The sequence below is a fragment of the Schistocerca americana genome, chromosome 4 (genome assembly GCF_021461395.2).
Source record: "Schistocerca americana isolate TAMUIC-IGC-003095 chromosome 4, iqSchAmer2.1, whole genome shotgun sequence".
Classification (NCBI taxonomy): domain Eukaryota; kingdom Metazoa; phylum Arthropoda; class Insecta; order Orthoptera; family Acrididae; genus Schistocerca; species Schistocerca americana.
The window spans coordinates 554,363,468-554,379,971 of record NC_060122.1 but is presented as its reverse complement, the minus strand read 5'-3'; the positions used below and the strand labels follow the sequence as shown (position 1 = coordinate 554,379,971).

At 43.6% G+C, this 16,504-nt stretch overlaps 1 protein-coding gene across 1 annotated transcript in view; it reads right to left on the bottom strand.

The window, feature by feature from the left end:
• The window catches only part of LOC124612356 (UDP-glucosyltransferase 2-like), a 146,288-nt gene extending 130,638 nt beyond the window's left edge, over window positions 1-15,650 (bottom strand). The window contains exon 1 of the mRNA XM_047140509.1: window positions 15,529-15,650. The gene's annotated coding sequence lies outside the window, so the exon portion shown is untranslated. The remainder of the gene's footprint in view (window positions 1-15,528) is intronic.
• Between the last annotated feature and the right edge of the window lie 854 nt (window positions 15,651-16,504).

Sequence of the window (16,504 nt, the reverse complement as noted above, 5' to 3'; positions counted from 1 at the left end):
AGCAACACCTATTGCCGCCATCTTGGAAACATAACATCTGAGAAACTTTCTGATTGGCTTTCCGAAACCAAGTTAACCAATGAGACAAACCAACTCATGAGGCACATTATTGGCATGGGCCTCTTCCACTAGGAATGTGTTAGTCTTGAATAACAGCAAATATGCTATCTTTAAAGGAACTGGAACATGCCACTGTGCTAGAAGTTCCCGCCTACGATGCTAGATGTTCCTGTACCAAAATCACAAAATCACTGCGCAGATGGCATGTGTCCCTTTTCCACTGGGCTCGGCTATACTCTCGGCACAGAACAGCGCTATTCTGTACTAACATTTAGTTAAACACCTCGTCGGTATGTTCTCTCCTGACGGATGAGATTATGGGAGGTAACTCAGACTACGTACAGGATTGCAAGCCTTTCTTTTGGAAACCTTTATTACCGTTTACAAAATGTTGAACATCCTTATTTCGATCGACGCCATGCTGCGCTTTCTTGCACTTTGATGCTTGCCTATCTCCGAATTTGGGTTCTATCTGCAAGAAAGTCTTCAATCCAATCGCAGATCTGCGCCGATACTCCGCAAGCTCTTTTTTTTTTCATTAAACGGCAATGCGGGACGGTGTCAAATGCCTTACTAAAATCAAGAAACACGGCATCAGCTTGAGCGCCGTTGTCCACTGCGCTGTGGATCTCGTGGAGGAACAGAGCGAGCCGAGTTTCGCAGGATCTTTGTTTGCGGAATCAATGTTGATTTTTACAGAGGAGCTGTTCATTTACCAAGAACGTCATAATTATTGAGCATAAAACATGTTCCATAATTCTGCAACAGATTGACGTCACGATATATGTCTAAAATTGTGTGGATCTGTCTTACGGCCTTTCTTAAAAACAGGAATGACCTGCACTTTTTTCCAGTCGTTAGGTACCTTTGGTTGCTCAAGCAATCTACGATAAATTAATGCTAGAAGGTGAGCAAGTTCTTTCGCACAATCTTTATAGAATCTTATATGCTCCTGAAGCCTTTCCACTACTAAGCGATTGTAGCTGCTTTTCAGTTCCTCAATCGGTTATCTCAATATCTGCCATTTCGACGTCCGCACGACGATTGAAAGGAGGGACAGTGTTACGATCTTCTGCGGTGAAACAACTTCAGAAGACTGAATTCAGTATTTCGGCCTTCTCTCTGTTATATTCCATTTCGGTGCCAGTGTGGTCGCTGAGAGAACGAATAGATGATATTGACCCACCTACTGATTTTACATTCGACCAAAATCTCTTACGGTTTTTGCTCACGTCGTTTGACAACATCTTACTTTCGACATCACTGAACGCTTCTCTCGCTCTCCTTACGCTTATTTTCGCTTCGTTCAGCTTTTTGTCAGCTAGGTTTTCACTTCTCATGAATCTGAGATGAAGTGCTCTTTGTTTAAGTAGCGCTTTTGTAACACGGCTATTAAACCATGGTGGATCTTTCCCATTCCTTAAAAGTTTTTTCTGAACATACTTGTCTAGGGCATATTGAACGATGCCTTTGAATTTTTCCCATTTGTTCTCCACATCTTCGTACTCATCACCGAATATTTGATGCTGACTGCTGAGATATTCTGAAATTTATCTTCTGTCACCCTTGATAAGCAAATATATCTTCCTAACTTTCTTAACATTACTTGTAGGACCCGTCGTCATAGATGCTGTCACAGCCTCATGATCACTGATACCTTCCTCTACGTTAACTGATTCGATAAGTTCAGGTATATTTGTCACTAGGAGGTCTAAAACGTTACCCTCACGAATTGGTTCTCTATCTGCTCAAGGTAATTTTCGGACAAGACATCCAGAACAACGCCACACGATTCCCTGTCTCTGGCACTAGTTTTGATGGCATAACACTCCCAATCTATACCTGGCAAGTTGAAGTAACCCCCTATTACAACGGCATGATCAGGAAAATTACTAATGATATTCTGTAAGTTCTGTATGAAGCGGTCTACAACTACAGATTCTGACCTAGGTGGCCTATAAAAGCATTCGATCAGCATTTTTGGCCGTTCTTTGATACTCAATTTCACCCAGATTAATTCACATTCGGAATCCGTGATAACCTCGCTAGATTTTATCGAATATTTTACTGCAATAAACACGCCGCCACCCTTGGCGACTAACCTATCCTTACGATAAACATTCCAGTCTCAACTTGGGATTTCGTTGTCATTGACGTCCGGCTTCAACCAACTATCTGTGCATTATAACCTTCAATAAGCGATACTAATTCTGGGACCTTTCCTTGGATGCTCCTGCAGTTTACTAAAATCATATTGATCTTTTCTATCTGACTTTAAAGGACCAAGATTCTCTAACTTAACAAGCAAATCGTGTTTGATCCCATTCAAGGGGTCTTCTAACCTAAAAAAGTCCCATGTGGACGCCACACGTACTCCGCTACTGTAGTAGCCACTTCCTGCGTGTAGTGCATGCCTGATCTATTAAGGGAAACCCTACGATACTGCACCCGATAGCGGAGGTCGAGAAATTCGCATCCGATACCGTCGCAGAGCCGTCTGAGCCTCTGGTTTAGACCTTCCACCCTGCTCCAAACCAGAGGACCGCGATCAACCCTGGGTACGATGCTACAGACAGACAGCTTAGCTAGCACCCCGCGTGCGTTGCTACTTGCCTTCACCAAATCAGCCAGCCGCCGAAAGGAGCCGAGGATGGCCTCAGAACCCAAGCGGCAGGCCTCATTCGTACCGGCATGTGCCGCTCCATGCAGCCGGTTGCACCCAGTGCCCTCGATAGCCGCCGGCAGGGCCGCCTCCACATCACGGATGAGACCTCCCGGCAAACATGCCGAATGCACACCGGAATTCTTTCTCGCCTTGCCTGCTATCTCCGTGAGGGGCTCCATCACCCGCCTAACCTTGCAGCTACCGATGACTAGCATACCCACCCTCTGTACTTGTCCGGACTGGGCAGGAAAATCGACCATTGGCCCAACAGGAGAGGCATACCGTGCTGGCTCAGTTATCATCAGCACTGGGAAGCACCTCGTACCTGTTGCTAAGACGTAGGGAGCCAGCCGCACAGCCTGCTCCATCTTTCGCCTTCCGCCCAGTGACACCGAACCCACCACTGTCTGCCACCCACTCTGGAGTGAGGACGGACCGGTCAGATGTTGCGTATCGGAAGCAGCAGTGACGTCCGGGCAACCAGGGGATTCCAGCGACACCAAAGGTGTCGCACGTCTCTTCACTGGCGCCCCGACGTCACAACAACTTCGAGCATTATCAAGAAGCTTTTCGACGGTAGCCAACGCAGCTTCCAGCTGTTACCGACAGCAGCCAACTCTCCTTGTGCCCGCTCACAAGAACAGTACCTAGCCATATCGTACTGTGTATAAAATAGATATGAGGTCTCAAATGGCGCTACTGAGTTTGAAGATATACCAAAGGAGAATAAAGTAACACTAAAAGTTGGTGTGCAGATTTCTCACTGAACTCTGAGACCGCATGCTATCAAACAGAGAAGTTTCTCTGCGCGGAAAATTTACACTAGGAAGCCGCCCTACACAACGATAGTCACAAGACTTATGCAAAAACGAAGAACTGAGATAAATTTTCTAACCACTAGTCTACACAGTAAAATACACCCATACATTGAATTTCTTTGCAGAAGCACGTCAACAAAAAACAGACTAAATTAATTTACAGTTTATCGCAAGTGCTGCTGCTGTTTTGCTGCGCGTCCTCTCGGCTCGGCGGCTGCCGCTACACAGGTATGGCGTGTTGGCTTTTCGATCCTGAATGGGAACATGTGGGGGCCCTGTCATTTTTTGCGTGCAGTAACGCTTTAGCTGCTGCAGCTGTTCTGACGGATTTCCTAGGGTCTTTCTCAATAATTGCTGAGACAGTAACTATAGTTTACCTGGTGCCAACATTCCTCGCTGTATTTTCAGCCACGCAGCCTGCTCGCGGGAGTTCAGCAAAGAGCTTGATAACGATTGTCAAAGAGTCCTTTTGAAATATTAAAACAGTGTTTGAAAATGCGCCTCATTGCCGTAGGATTAGAATACGATCTGTGGTATTCCAGTACCAGAAAAACAATGTTAAATAGATGGTTTTCAAACTCTTTCTTTGGTACGCTAACTACCTTTAACATTTTAACGGTGAAACTTACCGCTCTGAACTGCGGTGCGTTTAACGTCCCATCGACAAAGAGGTCATTAGATATGGTGCACAAGCTCTGGTTAGGGAAGGATGGAGAAGGAAAGGGGGCGTGCCCTTTCGAAGGAATGATCTTGGCATATTTGCCTTAAGCGATTCAGGGTAATCACGGAAATAGTGAATCAGGATGGCAGGACGTGGGTTTGAACCGTCGTCCTCCCGGACTCTCTCTCAAACTGATGTATAAATTCTTTGAGTTTTCGCAAAACACTGTTGTACTTGTCTATCGATCTTGGTTTTCGAGAGATATTGAAATCAGGTACTCCTACGCTGTATACCCTGTATCTGGTCAGTCTCCATAATGAAACAACTGTCTCATTGCTACACAGTGTACACTGGAATGGATCTTCCTGACAGAGCCTAAGAATTGTGTACCAGATTCAGCACGGCACTTTTCTGAGGCGTGCAGTGCTTTATCGGCTGAGCTATCTGAACACGCCTCCCGGCTTGACGCATAGCATCAGTTTGATAGCGCCTCGCTCCCACTCTTCCAGACTACACACAACCTCTCGTACTGTTGGATTAACACGTGAGGGGTAGGATGCAACGAAAGATGTCTTGGCCACAGTACAACGATCTGTGGAAGACTATGTTCTGAGTTCGGTTCCGCAACCAACAATCCACTTTCATTTTGTCCAGATTTTTGTCAGTGTCGTTCCCAAACCATACCGTGGTCAACACACTGATTGTTAACTCAGATGTTAGTCTAGGATGATTAGTTTTATCATCATACCGCTTATACTTTTCGTTACCGTCGTCAGAGGAGTTTTTCAAACTAATTAAGAATTACCTCCTGTCCACTGAGTGAAGAACAAGTAGTTTGCCAGTTTTGTCACTCAAAGACAGTGTGGCTACGATATTTATTTCGATGACGCAATTTCATAATTTACAATAGGAACAGTTAATAAGAACAGAATCCAAGGTACATGTTATTATAGTTACCTACCACTAAGATCTTTGGTTATTTGTACAACTTCAGTAATAAGTCTGTATTTATAAAAATGCGTTTTACTGATTTATTTCCATTCATAAAACTGTTTACAAAATATTATCAAGCACCCCAAAAGGAATTTGGTTTTTGTGGAGTTGTGTTAGTGGGGGTGACAAAATTGCACTGGGTGCCAAACTACTTACAAGGGAACCTCCCCATCGCACCCCCCTCAAATTTAGTTATAAGTTGGCACAGTGGATAGGCCTTGAAAAACTGAACACAGATCAATTGAGAAAACAGGAAGAATTTGTGTGGAACCGTGAAAAAATAAGCAAAATATACAAACTGAGTAGTTCATGCGAAGATAGGCAACATCAAGGACACTGGACGAGCAGGAGCGCCGTGGTAACGTGAGCAGCTGCGGAACGAAAGGTCCTTGGTTCAAACCTTCCATCGGGTGAAAAGTTTAATTTTTTATTTTCAGTTTGTGAGACAAAGTCTTATGTTTTCATCACTTTTTTGGGAGTGATTATCACATTCACAAGAAAACCTAAATCGGGCAAGGTAAAAGAATCTTTTTACCCATTCGCCAAGTGTACAAGTTAGGTGGGTCGACAACATATTCCTGTTATGTGACGCACATGCCGTCACCAGTGTCGTATAGAATATATCAGATGTGTTTTCCTGTGGAGGAATCGGTTGACCTATGAGCTTGCGATCAAATGTTTTCGGTTCCCATTGGAGGGGCACGTCCTTTCGTCTACTAATCGCACGGTTTTGCGATACGGTCGCGAAACACAGACACTAAACTTATTACAGTGAACAGAGACATCAATCAACGAACGGACAGATAATAACTATGCAAAAATAAAGAAAGTAAAATTTTCACTCGAGGGAAGACTTGAACCAAGGACCTCTCCTTCTGCAGCTGCTCACGCTACCACGTGACCACGGCGTTCCTGAGCCGACGGTCTCCATGATGTTGCCTATGCGGCCCATGGACTACTCAGTTTGTATATTTTGCTTATTTTTTCACATTTCCACACAACTTCTTCCTGTTTTCTCAATTGATCTGTGTTCAGTTTATCAAGGCCTATCCACCGTGCCAACTTATAACTAAATCTGAGGGGGGTGCGATGGGGAGGTTCCCTTGTTAGCTACGCTACTGGTAATCATCACAGAATCCAGAAGCAGTCTCGTGAACAAAGGTATGTTTGAACGTGTCTGTTCACAGTACCAAATATTTGTCATACGTGTACTTGGGAAATATTTATGTACTATGACTCCTCAGAGTTATTGTTCGCTATTGGAAATAACTAACTTGGCTCTACTGCACATGCAATACACAGTTTAGTGATGCGTTCAAGATATTTTGGCGGCCCAGTGTGCAAAGCCACGTCCATAGCCGACGGACGCGAAAGTCTGCGCACAAACGCGCTGAACGACTGAACAGGGCAGAACAATGGAGAACGGAGCGAAGTGTTCGTGGCTGCGCAGCAGTGTTCCGGAGTGCGCGCTCGTCGATAAAAACGGAAAAGCCGTCAGAACAGAGCGCGCACGATGAATCATTTCGTGTACAGACACAGCGCGGAATCCGTTCCTTCAAGCGCAGAGCGGCGTGGCTTGACGTCCACACCAGACGCGGCTGTTTTCCTTGGCTCTGCGAGCTGCGGCCGCGTGGATGCCGCTTAGAGTAAGCCCACCTTACCTGTCAGGGCCAGGTTCTTTGACAGAAATTGGTGATTGTGGTGCTGAAAATGCGAACTCCGTTTCGACTGTGCGGTCATCACGAAGTCAGTACATTGCCGGAGCTTTTTCATATAGTGAACGGGATGTCACAGTCTAGGAGGCAGTTGGAATTTTGAGGGACGGCGTTATGTGGAATATTGTTGAACATAAAATACGAAATTTATGTCGGCGGTAGGTAATGAGAAGAAACGTAATGGGGCAGAATAATGACTAGTAACACACAGAAAGAGTAAGTAAGAAGGGGTTATTAAAATAATCGTGTCCGAGTTTGAAGTGGTTCAAGGGCATAAGCTTCCGCAAAGGGAGGGTGCACTACTTGCCTACCCCGACCTCCCTCCTTCCCCTCCCCCTCTCCCATGGAATCTGGAGCGCGCAGTTTTTATTCATTACAGAATTTACTCACTTCTAGAAGTGATTCGCTGTGATTACGCTAAGCCTCTCCTTTATACAATTGGATCATTACATGGCTGATCACTGTGTGAGAGTACTATGGCTCTGGCAACTGCTGGGTAGCTGAACATTTGGCTGTCTCAAACATTATGGAAAATGAATGCTTTCCTGGGTTTCGCACTGACCTAAACCCAGACAGATTTAGTTTTTGTGGCATGAATTGGTTAAAATTTATTAGCGTGCATGTTTGATAAACATTGTCATACGACGCTTCATCTCAAATTTCGTGGTTTTCATGTTAAGAACGCCAGAATCACTAATCAAAGCGAAAATTTTATTGTAGCAATAGTGATGAGCGCTAACTAAGTTTACTGTTAGCAGTCACCGTTTTATTTTTTCCACGACGCATTTCGAAGTTTTAACCTCTATCATCGGGTGGATTTACATTAGTTAGTATTACGTGTGTGTGTGTGTGTGTGTGTGTGTGTGTGTGTGTGTGTGTGTGTGACGATTTTGGAGGAACTTGTGGCACTGCCTCCAGTGGTCACAGGTTCCTTTTGCTGACTTAACACATCACATGTATACTGCCACATTTGTAAACAACACACACACACACACACACACACACACACACACACACATATGTAATACTAACTAATGTAAATCCACCCGATGATGGAGGTTTAAACCTTCGAAATGCGTCGTGGAAAAAATAAAACGGTGACTGGTAACAGTAAACTTGTTTCATTTAATGTCAGTAACAGTCACGGTAAAGCCTAGCCTAAAAATGTTCGCAATTAAACTTGCCTAATAAACTGTATATTCACCTATTTTGTTCATCTGAGTCATCTATTACTTAACAGCTAACTCGGTCCAAGTTAAGCGACTAACTTTCATTTTATCATTGTGGGGAGGGCAGCGGAGGTGTATCAGCGACAGAGTTTCTTAAAGGTTGAAATTGTGTTTAAGTTTTTTGTTTTTACAAGTCACTACATACTCTCACTCCAGATACTGGGTGAATATAGTCCGCCAGCAATGAGTTACTCTGCCTCAAGATGTATACAGTGTTTCTCGCTGCCCCTACCTCACGTAAAACGAAGTTCATCGCTTACTGCGTTTTCACTGTTCTTCCATCAAAGTAGCCGCCTGGGGAATTACTTTTTAATTTATCACTTCTTTACTAATAACTGTTTGTAACACAGTTTGCAGCAGTATCCACATATACCACTGAATATATTTGCAAAATTATAAGAAACATTTCAGAAGATCTGGCGTCATAAGCACCGAGAAGCGTGAAAAATTCATTCTTAAAGTGGAGAGCAAATTTTCCAGACTAATCACGGGGGGTGGGGATACAGTTTGCCTATAAAGCCTGTGGATTCTGTTATCCACGAGGGCGTGCTGAAGAGTAATGCCTACGAATTGATGTGGAAACACACCTTTTTAAATAAAAAATTAACATTTTACATCTCTATTCTTCATATCCACATATTTCCGTAATTTTAGCCCACTGCCACTAGACGGCTCCGAATTGTAGCGTGCAACGCATCTGTGCGCGAGAAACAGCGTGCTGTAATTTAGTTTCGAATTCCAGTAGTCCTTCCACGCATAGAGCTCTCTACTTCAGCACGACAATGCCAAACAACACGAGCGCTGCGACATCTGCAACAGTCCGACGCATTGGGTTCCTCATTGATCACCCTCTATACAGTCCCGACTTGGTCCCATCAAATTTTCATGTTTCCGAAACTAACTCCTTCGAGGCCTTCGCTTCGATAGTGATGAAACGGCGCAAACAGAGGTGGGGTTGTGGCTCCATCAAAATCAAACACTCTATAGTGACTGTGTCAAGAAACTGGTGCCTCGTTTAGAGAATGTATTCTACGGCAGAATGACTAGGTTGAGAAATAAATATTTAGACAAGAATAAAGATATCGAATGCTAATCGTGTTTTATTTAAAAGCTCTAAGAGTTTTCACATAAAGATTTCGGAGGCATTACTTTGCAGCGCGCCCTCCTATTTGGACAGAAATGAATAATAATCAAGCTGTATAATGGATAGACATGGGCCAGGTGCTGGGGTACTCTGTCACAGTTTTTAAACTACCCGTGTCTACCTGTGACTGCCTCGAATTACAATTGCAACACAATGTGTATAATCTGAGTGGAAGCTTACAAGAGTTGAAATTACAGATTTCGAGCCTCAGTCTTTTTCCTGGAACAATGTTTCATCTTTGGCAAACTTTGGTGAATGTCTAAAGTGCCGAGCTATTTAGTGTCTCGGACTCATCGTCGAACTAGTTAACGCTGACATCTGAGTAAATTAAGAACGTGTGCCCACATTCTGACCGTATTTAGAAATACACTGGCAAGTGCAAGCAAGTCTCTGGATAGATAATTGCTTTTGTTATCACTAAGTCTACTCTGAAGTTAACACAAACAAGGGGAGGCCGCCAATTGTGAAATTCAGATTCGATTCATACTGCGCATAATAAAAGCTCATGGCCAGAGGTGTAATGTGGCAAAGCACCAAGATGCACTTCTCAGCCGTTGTCGAGAAAATCGACAGTTAAAAGAAACCGTTGCGGTGACATACTTTCTACGATTAATAATTTCCTACAGTGTCGTAGCGCAGAGGTAAGCGCTTGGGTTCGTAATCCGAGGGTCGCCGGATCGAATCCTGCACCATGCAACTTTTTTTCATTATTAGTTTTTTGTAATTCAAATTATATATATATATATATATATATATATATATATATATATATATATATAAACTATTGATGAACTGCTTATGCATGTTGGAGAAAGCGGATCGCTCTCCAATTGTACCGCCTCCATTTTTCCGTTTGTTTAACGGGGTGTACCAAAACTCTCACGTCCGCACTGATTTTCAACGATGTTATAAGTTGCACTAGGGACCGCATCTACCTTCTTTCGAAGTTAGCATGCAACTACGCTGTTATGCGGCGGCTCGTTTCGGACCATTCAACATCTGTCCATCAAGTGTAACGAGCGAGTAACGGAGTTTATATTTCATACCTGCCACAGCAAATTTGTGTTCGTGGGGTCTCTATTCTAATTCGAACGTTTTACTTACGCTACATGTATTCGTTTCGGAATATCGTTTCTACGTCTTCCGTTAACTATACGTGGTAAACATTATGAAGACAATTAATAACATTTGTGAAATACAACTTTATTTGTGGAAAACATAATGATGTTCGAAGTCGCCAGTTTTTCCACGACAAACGACTTTCAAAGGTTACATGGCGCGAGATTCGATCCGGCGACCTTCGGATTACAAACCCAAGCGCTTACCGCTGCGCCACGACGCTGTAGAAAACTATTAATCGTAGAGAGTATTTCACCGCAACGGTTTCTTTTAACTCGGTTTTCTCGACAACGGCTGAGAAGTGCATCTTGGTGCTTTGCCACATTACAACTCTGGCCATGAGCTTTTATTATGCGCAGTATGAATCGAATCTGAATTTCACAATTGGCGGCCTCCCCTTGTAAGTGTTTGGAGCGGGGCGGTCAACACGTGGGTAGAATCACACCGACCAGTATGGTCAACTTCACAGCCGCTGTCATCCTTAACCAGCAGACAATATTGTACTCAGTAATTCTAACTCGTGAAGCTAACTATCACTGAAATTTTATGTCCAACTAAATCTGAAAACGACTCGTGCATTGACGTTTTATGGAGCTATTTAATAAAGGGAGGTACCACTTGTCTTACAAACACATTGCTCCCGTAGTCTTCTAATCTAGAAGTGCAGAGTTCTTCGTAAGATGGTCACTGATCTGAGGTTATCCTCGCTTGACATTCGGCGCTCTCTACTGCTTGGATTGAATAATAATCTGTAGTATAATCGATAGACATGGGCCGGGTGTTGGGCATCTGTCACTGATTTCACTGACTAACCGTTTATTCTGGGATGAGGAAATACTATCTTTTTTCTCGTATCTGAACTATCGCGTTTCATTGTGAATCAAAATGCACAGTCCAGTTTTATCTGGCTCTTTTCCTAGAATCGTGCTATGACGGGTCAGATTCGTTGCGCTCTGAGTGTTTACCCAACTCTCCACGGCTCCTTCCCCGCTTGTGCGTCGCGTGTGAAATCTGCAGGCACTGAGGTATTTTATTAATCGGGAACTACAGCAACACATTTCTCATCCGTGTTTTTATTGTTAGCATGATTTTCTCGTAATTTAGGAGATCGACGGGTCGTTACAGGTCTAATTGAATTCCCTTTTTGCCAAATCGGACAACTATCGTGTATCAGTTGCCTTATTCACAATATTTCACAAATCAGAAAACTACGTTAAGGCATTCTGGCAAATTGTGGATATTTAATTATGGGTGGTAAGCATACGTGAACCTTTCTTTGTGGCAACGGACATGGCTACATAGGAACGATCTTCAGTATTGGGTAACGTTCGCTATTTGCTTAAGCTGATACTGTGACTTATGTGCGCCATCGCAATCCAAAGAAGATTGCATACGCGAAGTAAAGAGAGCTTGTTGCCTTTGTTCCCGACAGTACAAAGTGAGGGTAAATGTACTAATTGGTTTGAAATATCGTGTATTTAGTTCTTTGCAATGCCGACCTTCGAACTGATGCTAAAAAAGCAAGGCCCATTTGTATACTACCGGTAGTAGGACAGTAAGTGCTGATCAACATAGATACTAGTTCTTAGTGCAAACTATAGCAACTAGTTGCTAGGATGTTTCAGTTATCGCATTACAGTACTTTAAACACAAAATACGTAACAATTAAGGACAATTAGTGCAGTTTTAGAGTTCCGACACGAATATCAACTGTGGAAAAATCAAAGACGTAACGAAGAGTTTCTTAGGATTTAATGCTCCCTCAATACATACAGACAATCCTGGCTCTTTTGAGGATGTTAAAATTATCCGGCTTGTTCTGATAAATGGGAGCATCTTAGCATTCACATTAAGTTAGGGAAAATGTAGAAAAAATTACAATGACCAGAGGAAAATTTGGTCATACGCAATGAATGCATTGTTGAGTGTTAGTCACTATACTACTTTCGGTGGTGCAGACTACTAAAAAAAGAAGACGTCGTGTAACTTCTAGGGGCGCTGCTTGACAGCAATTCATACCCTAAGCTCAAAAATTCGAAAACCAAACTGCCCTGATTGGCTATTACTGAATGAATATATCAGTGCTGAACATGGAAAAATATTACTATCGAACAACTAAAATAGCTGTTTTGTTGTTAATAATCTGTTGAAAGTGATAAGAATCGAAGGGGAAGAATTAGTTTTGCTGTTTCTATAATCATGAATCCCACAGCAAATTCGGTGTTTCCTCTGCCAATGTACGAACCCAAGCCAAAGGCTGAGCAGTCTCGTGCGCTGCCGCCTACACTATGAGAATAACTGACGGTAGTCCTATCTGGTGGGCCACTTCAGTTTTCAGGCACAACTGCCTGACTGGCTAACTTCAGTTCTAATTAACTCAAACTGTACAAGCTGTTTTCCTTTACTTCGCAGCACAATCTATATTACAACGCCCTTACAAGCTTTTCAAACTTTCTGGCTATTTTGTATATCTGTGGTAAGAGCTAATGCTTACTTCCTCTTTTGCTAGGTAGACCAAGCGAATGAATGGCAGTGCAGATGATAGCTTTAATTAGCTTCTTCGAAAGTAAATCATACTTGACATTAAGTTAAGCCTAAGAGGATCCCAAAAAAGAAAATTCACGTACGTAACAAGCTAAGCTACACTTCGGGTGACATTGTGGAATACGCGTTACGGTGATTGAAGCAATTCACGTATGGCTAGTACTTCCTGTATATTATTGTTTTGGTATAGAAGCACGTCAGCGAGATAAGCACCGCTAATGAAGTCAGAGACCTGTGGGGACAAAACTAACATGTAATAGAACTACAGCAGTAATTAGACAAAAATGTTACAAGAATTGTGCTCGCCAGTAACCCCTGCCCTTCCCAGACATGCGTCCACGCGCGAGCGAAAATCATATCCAGTCACTTCTAAAACTTGATAAATTTTGTGGAAATAATGAAAATTTTACAGCAGCAGCTGTGGCTGGCTGAGCACTGTAATAAAAAGGGTGAGCCAGCAACCCTGCAAAACAATTTCCAGTCTAAAAGGCTAGCTGGACACTCGTCAATTTTGAGAGATTTACCGCACTTAGAGGGCACGGAAGGCAGATCACCAGTTACATTTGTTTGTCCTCGTATCACAATATAAAATGCACAGTTAAGTGGTGCATAGTGATTTGTACGTCGTAGGCACCACTTATTGCTCAGTCTGAATCCATCAGGCAGTGCCCTTATTGGAAGCAGGTTAAATTTACTTCACCGCACCGGAGTGATATATACACACACACACACACACCATGGCTGGATATTCAACTTTACCGACTGCAGTTAATTATCTCTCGTGGCCACGCATTCTTCCCGCAGTAGTACGGCTCTCTGTAAAGAAGTCGCAGCATACAGAGGAATGACATTGTCTCATGTTTCTTGCGGACCACCTTGGCTGCTTACTCGTTTCCTTAGATTCCCATGTGCCCTGGTATACAGCAGAATTATGCATGTTTTCCTTCCTGTTGAGGAAAGATATCCATTACATAGTGCGTCAGTCTCTCCGCTGAGTACATTCGCTGCAGTGGCATCAGAGCAAAGAAGCAGATGAGAAACATTTTTCTTAACATCTACTATAGTTCCTGTGAGACTGTATGTATCTCTAAGGTAAATATGTCTTATTCACTAGCAAGTCTAATCCTGATGGTACAGTAGAGGAAGACGGCTGAACCGCTAAGAGAAACCTCTTGCTTTAGACATCGGTGTACACCGTTTTAAAACCGCGATGCCTATCTAATTTATTGTAATAAAATGGAGTGAAAAATTTCTTAAAAACGGCCAGATTTCTAATTCCCGACCTCGTTAGGAATCAAGGCGCAGATATTCTCCAACCTAGATACAAAACTTGGAAATAAGCCACATTCGTCTCTGAAAGGCAGTCCTTTGCGCAAGTCTCGGGGCTTCGTTGCTATCGCTTACTTTCAAGAAACCTTTCCATTGATGGGCGAGCAACGATATTGTACACAGACGTGTAAGACGATATTGTCTTCAGAAGGCAACAGAAGATCAAACCCAACTGCAAAATGATTTACACATCTGTATGGTGCGAAAAGAGGCAGTTGACTAATGGAAAGTGAGAGGTCGTCCACAAGAGTACTAAAAGGAATCCTTTAACTATGGTACACAATAAATCAGAAACCTGAAGGCTGTTAATGCAATTAAATACCTAGAATAACGAGTAAGTTAAATTAGAACTATCACATGTGTGTTGTGGAGAAGACGTGCCAAGACTTATTGGCAGAAAACTTAGAAGATGCAACAAATCCACTAAATTGACTACTTCTGTCGGGCCTCTTCTGGAGTGTTACTGCGCGGTAAGTTCAAATAAGGGAAGCTCGTTTTGTGCTGTCGCGAAACGAGGGAAAGATTATCACGGATATGATGAGCGAGTTAGGCTGTCAGTCCGTTTCTCGTTGCGGCGAGATACTTTCACGAAATTTCCGCCAGCACCTTTCTCTTATAAATGCGAAAATATTTTGTTGACGCCCACTTAACATAGGGAGAAATGATCATACTAATAAAATAAATCAGAGCTCGCACGGAAACATTTAAGTACACACTTTCCTCGCGATGCTCGATTTTGGAATTTTAGAGAAATAGTGTGAAAATGGCTCCAGGCACTTAAGTGTGAATTGCATAGTCATAAAGGTGTAGATCTGCCGTACCATGAGAAGTCGCCGCCTAATCTTTAGGCGGCGTCTCACCAACCTCACCGCATAGGCTCAGTATGGGGATGGTTCTAGAGGTCCCAAAACAATGGTTCAAATGGCTCTGAGCACTATGGGACTTAACTGCTGTGGTCATCAGTCCCCTAGAACTTAGAACTACTTAAACCTAACTAACCTAAGGACATCACACACATCCATGCATGAGGCAGGATTCGAACCTGCGGCCGTAGCGGTCACGCTGCTCCAGACTGTAGCGCCTAGAACCGCACGGCCACTCCGGCCGGCTCTAGAGGTCCCAGAAGCCAGCCTAATTACTTCCTGGTGCAACACGTTCACCATGTTCAAAAAGGAGGGTCTTACAAACTCGTAAACCTTGACTTGTGCACGCCTTGGGGCGCAACGCGCTAAGCCTCCGTTGCTTGCTCACCTTGGTCGCGGTCTGCTGCCTTTGCTACCTCACAGCCTTCTCAGTACACAGCCCGAAGCCGCACTGATACGTTGCCGGTGAGTCTCGACGGGAAAGTAACATGTCTCACACTGGTCTCGCGGAGCTGGCGCCGCTCTGCGGACGCGTCCAGTACTACCGCCTTGCCAACGGAGATCGGGCGTCGCGTCGTACGCCTTTTCCTTCAGCGCCGACTCCTTGGTTTAGGGAAGAAGGGATTTTACGGCACTTACACCAGCACCAAGTTATCAGCCGACCTGCCGGACACTGTCGTACAAACGCTGCGACCGACTGCAGTCTCAAGGAGAGGTCCCCAGCGGTGCGATCGACTTTTTGAAACTATTTACACGGTTGATGGATTTGACACACCAACCAGGCACAAATTTATTTTAAGTTCCTTTATTCAAAGGATACCGTTACCGGTTTCGAATCATTACGATTCATCGTCAGACGGATTTCATGCTTTCATTACAACATGTGCTGCGCTTTTTTCGCATTAGTTATCCTAAAATATAAGTAATACATAATTATAGCCGGCCGGGGTGTCCGAGCGGTTCTAGGCGCTATAGTCTGGGACCGAGCGACCGCTACGGTCGCAGGTTCGAATCCTGCCTCGGGCATGGATGTGTGTGATGTCCTTAGGTTAGTTAGGTTTAAGTAGTTCTAAGTTCTAGGGGACTGATGACCTCAGAAGTTAAGTCCCATAGTGCTCAGAACCATTTGAACATAATTATAAGCACGCCACAAAGATGGTTGAGTTACAGATTTGCATTTGGGATGTGACTCACTTGAAATGTCAGTTTGGAGTACTTGTTTTCATAGTTTTCGTCCAGCAGACAACGTTTGTAGTTTTCGCCGCATTCACATGATTGCACACATAAACTTGCATAATTGAGCGCTTCAGATTTGTCACTGAATGCATTTCCACCACATTTCTATCGTTTATACGGTGATGTAG